Below are 8,512 nucleotides of genomic sequence, written 5' to 3' on the forward strand. Positions count from 1 at the left end.
TGAGAGCCAGTTTCATCATAGCACTTGATGGTTTTTGCAACTGCACTTGAAGAAACTTTCAAAGTTCTTGAAATGTTCCATATTGACTGACCTTCATGTCTTAAAGTAATGATGGACTGTAGTTTCTCCTTGCTTATTTGAGCTGTTCTTGCCATAATATGAACTTGGTATTTTACCAAATAGGGCTATCTTCTGTGTACCACCCCTACCTTGTCACAACACAACTGATTGGCTCAAACGCATTAAGAAGGAAATAAATTCCACAAATTAACTTTTAACAAGGCACACCTGCTATTTGAAATGCATTCCAGGTGACTACCTCATGAAGCTGGTTGAGAGAATGCCAAGAAAGTGCAAAGCTGTCATCAAGGCAAAGGGTGGCTACTTTGAAGAATCTCAAATATAACATTTATTTTGATTTGTTTAACAGTTTTTTGGTTACTACATGATTCCATATGTGTTATTTCATAGTTTTTATATCTTCACTATTATTCTACAATGTAGAAAATAGTAAAAATAAAGAAAAACCCAGGAATGAGTAGGTGTGTTCAAACTTTTGACTGGTACTGTATGTCAACAGTGTCCGGCGATTGATTTCAGCTCAGGTATAGGGAATCAGGGGGTCTGAAAACGACCCAACTTGTCTACTTCTGTTAATAGATACCAGTCCGTGCATTGGCGTGAAGAGAGAGCAGAATACATGACTCCCAGACATACTGTATCAAGCCCAGAGGTGTATTATCCCCGTTATTCATTCAGTAATCAACCTGTCAACTCTCTCTACCCACACTTATCCTAATGCTCCGTACCGTAATGTAGGAAACCGTCCTTAACCTTGTTTGGAATGTGGCTGCTGCTCACCAAATGGCCAACATCTATTAACTTCAATGTACAAAGGCTCCTTTTCTTACTCTGCCATGACTTTAAAAAAACTCATCCATGCAATTTTGACCACTTTTACCGCCGCCATTTCAAGTGGATCAGGTTTTAACCATTACACCCCTCACTTTTTATTTTCTTCAGTTTTTCCAGTTATACAAATATTTTTGTACTTAGAGGCAATCACTTTCTATGAACTGCAGGAGGAAAATATTGGAGTTTGACATGGACCAGAAGCTGACATGCACCTGATACAGTTGATTGAGTATTGGCATAAGAGATTTCCATTCAATTTAATGTATTGTTATAGTAGTCTTTCAAATATGGTTTCTCTTGTTACACTGCTGAAGTTCTCATTTTCAAAAAACATTTTGATAACTTATGTTCCACCCTTGAATTCTTTGTAAACACCATCTTTGCAGTGTAAGTGGTTGGATAATACATTTGAAACGTGACATTTATACATTTTCCATTTTGAGAAAGATGATTGAGAACATTGGTGACTCAGAGTAGTGTTGCTTCCTCATCAATCCCTCCTGATTCCTCTTCCCTCAGTTTCTACTTTTATGAGCCTGGCATCGTCAGCACTGTGTAACACTTCAAAACAAGTAAATTATACATTATTTCTCAAAAGAGTACAAATGCTACATCTATGGGAAATCACCAGTTATCTGGACACCATGATGGACCATAGAGACAAATGAGTCAAATATTCAATGCAAACAATGTAAATGTTCCCTAGATATTTTTGTATTGTATTGAGATAATGAAGTTAAAATGACTTGTTTTGAGTTTATCCTGCTCACCAACAAAATGCATGTACTTGTTGTGAGTCGATTTAGCATACCCAGAAAATGCATCCAGATCATTTGTATTGGTTTAAGATATTCTGAATTGTTTCAAGTATTTCTTTAGGTTAAAGTCAGCAAAATTATCTGCAAGTGCACTAAGATAATTTACCTTGGTAAGACGTCAAGTCAATGCATTCTAATGGTAAGATTTTTTTTTAAATGCAGTGCAGTCATGTATTCAGCCGGTGTTGATTTATTTTCCCATATTCAACTCCCTTGAAAATGTATGTCCAGTTTCACGGAGGCACACTAGCTACAGTGCCTTTCTCCAGGGCAAACAGCCACCGCAACATAGGTGGAGGTCACAGCTCAGCCCCCGAGCACTGGTCACATCCCCACCAGGACTACCGTTATACCACATCCTCTACTGCTGCCTGCCTGGCCCAAATGGACACCATAAAGTATTATATGGGCCCACAAGGCATTTCTATTCCTAGTTTATTCAGCCAAATGTCACTGATAAAGGGTTACTATACAGTGAGGGAAAAAGTATTTGATCAACTGCTGATTTTGTACGTTTACCCACTGACAAAGAAATGATCAGTCTATAATTTTAATGGTAGGTTTATTTGAACAGTGAGAGACAGAATAACAAAAAAAAAATCCAGAAAAACACATGTCAAAAATGTTATAAATTGATTTGCATTTTAATGAGGGAAATAAGTATTTGACCCCCTCTCAATCAGAAAGATTTCTGGCTCCCAGGTGTCTTTTATACAGGTAACGAGCTGAGATTAGGAGCACACTCTTAAAAGGAGTGCTCCTAATCTCAGCTTGTTACCTGTATAAAAGACACCTGTCCACAGAAACAATCAATCAATCAGATTCCAAACTCTCCACCATGGCCAAGACCAAAGAGCTCTCCAAGGATGTCAGGGACAAGATTGTAGACCTACACAAGGCTGGAATGGGCTACAAGACCATCGGCAAGCAGCTTGGTGAGAAGGTGACAACAGTTGGTACGATTATTCGCAAATGGAAGAAACACAAAATAACTGTCAATCTCCCTCGGCCTGGGGCTCCATGCAAGATCTCGCCTCGTGGAGTTGCAATGATCGTGAGAACGGTGAGGAATCAGCCCAGAACTACACGGGAGGATCTTCTCAAGGATCTCAAGGCAGCTGGGACCATAGTCACCAAGAAAACAATTGGTAACATGCCGTGAAGGACTGAAATCCTGCAGCGCCCGCAAGGTCCCCCTGCTCAAGAAAGCACATACAGTGGGGAGAACAAGTATTTGATACACTGCCGATTTTGCAGCTTTTCCTACTTACAAAGCATGTAGAGGTCTGTAATTTTTATCATAGGTACACTTCAACTGTGAGAGACGGAATCTAAAACAAAAATCCAGAAAATCACATTGTATGATTTTTAAGTAATTAATTTGCATTTTATTGCATGACATAAGTATTTGATACATCAGAAAAGCAGAACTTAATATTTGGTACAGAAACCTTTGTTTGCAATTACAGAGATCATACGTTTCTTGTAGGTCTTCACCAGGTTTGCACACACTGCAGCAGGGATTTTGGCCCACTCCTCCATACAGACCTTCTCCAGATCCTTCAGGTTTCAGGGCTGTCGCTGGGCAATGCAGACTTTCAGCTCTGGCTAGGCCACTCCAGGACCTTGAGATGCTTCTTACGGAGCCACTCCTTAGTTGCCCTGGCTGTGTGTTTCGGGTCGTTGTCATGCTGGAAGACCCAGCCACGACCCATCTTCAATGCCCTTACTGAGGGAAGGAGGTTGTTGGCCAAGATCTCGCGATACATGGCCCCATCCATTCTCCCCTCAATACGGTGCAGTCGTCCTGTCCCCTTTGCAGAAAAGCATCCCCAAAGAATGATGTTTCCACCTCCATGCTTCACGGTTGGGATGGTGTTCTTGGGGTTGTACTCATCCATTCTTCCTCCAAACACGGCGAGTGGAGTTTAGACCAAAAAGCTATATTTTTGTCTCATCAGACCACATGACCTTCTCCCATTCCTCCTCTGGATCATCCAGATGGTCATTGGCAAACTTCAGACGGGCCTGGACATGCGCTGGCTTGAGCAGGGGGACCTTGCGTGCGCTGCAGGATTTTAATCCATGATGGCATAGTGTGTTACTAATGGTTTTCTTTGAGACTGTGGTCCCAGCTCTCTTCAGGTCATTGACCGGGTCCTGCCATGTAGTTCTGGGCTGATCCCTCACCTTCCTCATGATCATTGATGCCTCACGAGGTGAGATCTTGCATGGAGCCCCAGACCGAGGGTGATTGACCGTCATCTTGAACTTCTTCCATTTTCTAATAATTGCGCAAACAGTTGTTGCCTTCTCACCAAGCTGCTTGCCTATTGTCCTGTAGCCCATCCCAGCCTTGTGCAGGTCTACAATTTTATCCCTGATGTCCTTACACAGCTCTCTGGTCTTGGCCATTGTGGAGAGGTTGGAGTCTGTTTGATTGAGTGTGTGGACAGGTGTCTTTTATACAGGTAACGAGTTCAAACAGGTGCAGTTAATACAGGTAATGAGTGGAGAACAGGAGGGCTTCTTAAAGAAAAACTAACAGGTCTGTGAGCCGGAATTCTTACTGGTTGGTAGGCGATCAAATACTTATGTCATGCAATAAAATGCAAATTAATTACTTAAAAATCATACAATGTGATTTTCTGGATTTTTGGATTACGTCTCTCACAGTTGAAGTGTACCTATGATAAAAATTACAGCCCTCTACATGCTTTGTAAGTAGGAAAACCTGCAAAATCGGCAGTGTATCAAATACTTGTTCTCCCCACTGTATATAATAATAATAATATGCCATTTAGCAGACGCTTTTATCCAAAGCGACTTACAGTCATGTGTGCATACATTTTTACGTATGGGTGGTCCCTAACCCACTACCCTGGCGTTACAAGCGCCGTGCTCTACCAATTGAGCTACAGAGGACCACAAGTCTGAAGTTTGCCAATGAACATCTGAATGATTCAGAGGAGAACTGGGTGAAAGTGTTGTGGTCAGATGAGACCAAAATCGAGCTCTTTGGCATCAACTCAACTCGCCGTGTTTGGAGGAGGAGGAATGCTGCCTATGACCCCAAGAACACCATCCCCACCTTCAAACATGGATGTGGAAACATTATGCTTTGGGGGTGTTTTTCTGCTAAGGGGACAGGACAACTTCACCGCATCAAAGGGACGATGGACGGGGCCATGTACTGTCAAATCTTGGGTGAGAACCTCCTTCCCTCAGCCAGGGCATTGAAAATGGGTCGTGGATGGGTATTCCAGCATGACAATGACCCAAAACACATGGCCAAGGCAACAAAGGAGTGGCTCAAGAAGAAGCACATTAAGGTCCTGGAGTGGCCTAACCAGTCTCCAGACCTTAATCCCATAGAAAATCTGTGGAGGGAGCTGAAGGTTCGAGTTGCCAAACGTCAGCCTCGAAACCTTAATGACTTGGAGAAGATCTGCAAAGAGGAGTGGAACGAAATCCCTCCTGAGATGTGTGCAAACCTGGTGGCCAACTACAAGAAACGTCTGACCTCTGTGATTGCCAACAAGGGTTTTACCACCAAGTACTAAGTCATGTTTTGCAGACGGGTCAAGTACTTATTTCCCTCATTAAAATGCAAATCAATTTATAACATTTTTGACATGTGTTTTTCTGGATTTTTTTGTTGTTACTCTGTCTCTCACTGTTCAAATAAACGTACCATTAAAATTATAGACTGATCATGTCTTTGTCAGTGGGCAAACGTACAAAATCAGCAGGGGATCAAATACTTTTTTCCCTCACTGTATGTACATGTCAGTCAGCCGCAAATGTCTGCATGTTTTAGTTTAGTCAACGTGAAAAGAGCAAGATGAAAATGCTTCCTCTCCCCAGAGAGCCTGATATGATGCCAGTCCATTAGTGAATGTCAATGTCAACCACATTCTAGATCTACACTACTGTGAAGAGCCATTGGTTATTGGTTTATTCATGATGACAGGTTGCCTGACTACCCAGACTCCTTGCTCCGGCCACGCCCACGGACGTTAGTTTCTTCTCCTCCATGAGTCTGGATCTGAGTACCTCCCCGACCCTTCACCGAATGCAAACACATTCGGGGCCATCTGATTGGTCCAGAAACCGATAGGTTGGGCAAGAGCCAGAACACACGTGGGTAAAGTGGCGGTTTGAAAATGTGTCATTGGCTTTGATAATTTGATTGGTTAGAGATGATCCAATCGATGATGACTTTGTTTTGTACAAGGCCCTTTTGCCCTCGTCACCACAAAGGACTTCAATGATGGCAGTCTGAGACTAAAGTATGTAGCGAACGACAGAGCAGCAGAATAATTTAGTGTGAGTCATCATATGACAGGAGCATGAAAGCAGAAATCTCATAACCAGGGATATTAAAACCTCTTGAATAATAGGGCAACATTTAGATCTCCTACTAAATAGACATACCCAAACAAATAATTCTTCATGAGATGGCCATAAACAATAACTGGTAATGTTGCATAGTTTTTTAAAGGTCTGGAATTCACCTTTCTGGTAAAAATAGTTAGAAATTGCTGAAGTGTACTCACTTTTGAGGACACAAGCTCAAGTACATAGTACAAATATTACCAAAACATGAAAATATGAAAAATAATACAGTATATGATTTTTTTCCTATTCAACAAAAGTGTGGAAATAGGGCTTGAAATGACTGAAACGCTTTCTAAATATAGTAACAATCAAATGATAAATGACTTACTATAAGAGTTGACATTTCACTGAGCGGCGCAGAGACACTACTCAAATGTGTGCAGAATGGTTTCAACTTCAGATTTAAGCACGAAGTGGTCTTTCAATTCTATGAAATTATTTAGTATTTTTTCACGTTGACAGCTCTAAATCCGGCTGAGAATATCACAGCGACAGAAACCACAATGGCTGGATCCGCTTGACTGTCACCGTTCAGATGCCATCTACCAAGCTGGGCTCACTCGCTCAGAGGAAGAGAAAATTGATTATTTGTCTGGATAGGCCAGAAAATATGGCACGTCACTCCCTTTGTAAATGTAGGGTGTGAAATCTGACACTTCAAGTCAGCTCCACCGAGAGAGTGGTAACAGAGAGCAGACAGATGGGGCTTTCTGCCACTATAAGAAACTGGACCCTACGACATTCACAGAGTGCTTTGTACACAAAACTCAGTCGGAACCGGTCCACAACAGCTCAAAGTCCCCAATATTCTCTCTCTCTCTCCAGGCCCGACTCAATTCCTCAGCTTTTTGGCTTGAGAGTGTGGATTCATCTGCTTCATCCAGAGGATATGAGATCTCTCAGGCAGCCTGGTACTCAGATGTGACATTTACCAGAGAGAGATTCTCAGACTGCTCTCCATCAGAGGACCACACTTAAAGAAGATTGTAGGGGAGTCTGAAGAGATGAGACAGCATGACAAGGGGTCTACCATCAAAGTCCTGCTGTAGACTGCAATCTGACTATCTGTTCTTAGGAATGATTGTTTTTGGACTATTCGTTTTTCAAATAGGATTGAAATTCAGACAAATTTAGGCAATCTCACACATGCATGCACAGGCGTACACGCATGCACGCACACACACCCACACGCACACATACACACACACACACACACACACACACACACACACACACACACACACACACACACACACACACACACACACACACACACACACACACACACACACACACACAGGTCTGGTATCGGAGCATCATGTCTGATACCAACAGGCTCAGAGACAGCCATCAGACTGCTGAATACTTGAACTGGACTGATCACCTGCATTGACTCTCCACACCTTAGCACACATGCACTCACCCACTCTGATACACACTCATCCACACACACACACACACACACACACAAACACACACAAACACACAGTACCAGTCAAACGTTTGGACACACCTACTCATTCCAGGGTTTTTCTTTATTTTCACTATTTTCTACATTGTAGAATAATAGTGAAGACATCAAAACTATGAAATAACACATTTGGAATCATGTAGTAACCAAAAAAGTGTAAAACAAATTTTTAAAAATGTTATATTTGAGATTCTTCAAATAGCCACCCTTTGCCTTGATGACAGCTTTGCACACTCTTGGCATTTTCTCAACCAGCTTCATGAGGTAGCCACCTGGAATGCATTTCAATTAACAGGTGTGCCTTGTTAAAAGTTAATTTGTGGAATTTATTTCCTTCTTAATGCGTTTGAGCCAATCAGCTGTGTTGTGACAAGGTAGGTGGGGGTATACAGAAGATAGCCCTATTTGGTAAAATACCAAGTCCATATTATGGCAAGAACAGCTCAAATAAGCAAAGAGAAACGACAGCCCATCATTACTTTAAGACATTAAGGTCAGTCAATACGGAATATTTCAAGAACTTTCTTCAAGTGCAGTCGCAAAAACCATCAAGTGCTATGATGAAACTGGCTCTCATGAGGACCGCGACAGGAATGGAAGACCCAGAGTTAACTCTGCTGCAGAGGATAAGTTCATTAGAGTTACCAGCTTCAGAAATTGCAGCCCAAATAAATGCTTCACAGAGTTCAAGTAACAGACACATCTCAACATCAACTGTTCAGAGGGGACTGTGTGAATCAGGCCTTCATGGTCGAATTGCTGCAAAGAAACTATTACTAAAGGACACCAATAAGAAGAAGAGACCTGCTTGGGCCAAGAAACATGAGCAAAGGACATTAGACAGGTGGAAATGTGTCGTTTGGTCTGGAGTCCAAATTTGAGATTTTGGGTTCCAACCGCCGTGTCT

The sequence above is a fragment of the Coregonus clupeaformis genome, chromosome 37 (assembly GCF_020615455.1).
Source record: "Coregonus clupeaformis isolate EN_2021a chromosome 37, ASM2061545v1, whole genome shotgun sequence".
Taxonomy (NCBI): Eukaryota; Metazoa; Chordata; class Actinopteri; order Salmoniformes; family Salmonidae; genus Coregonus; species Coregonus clupeaformis.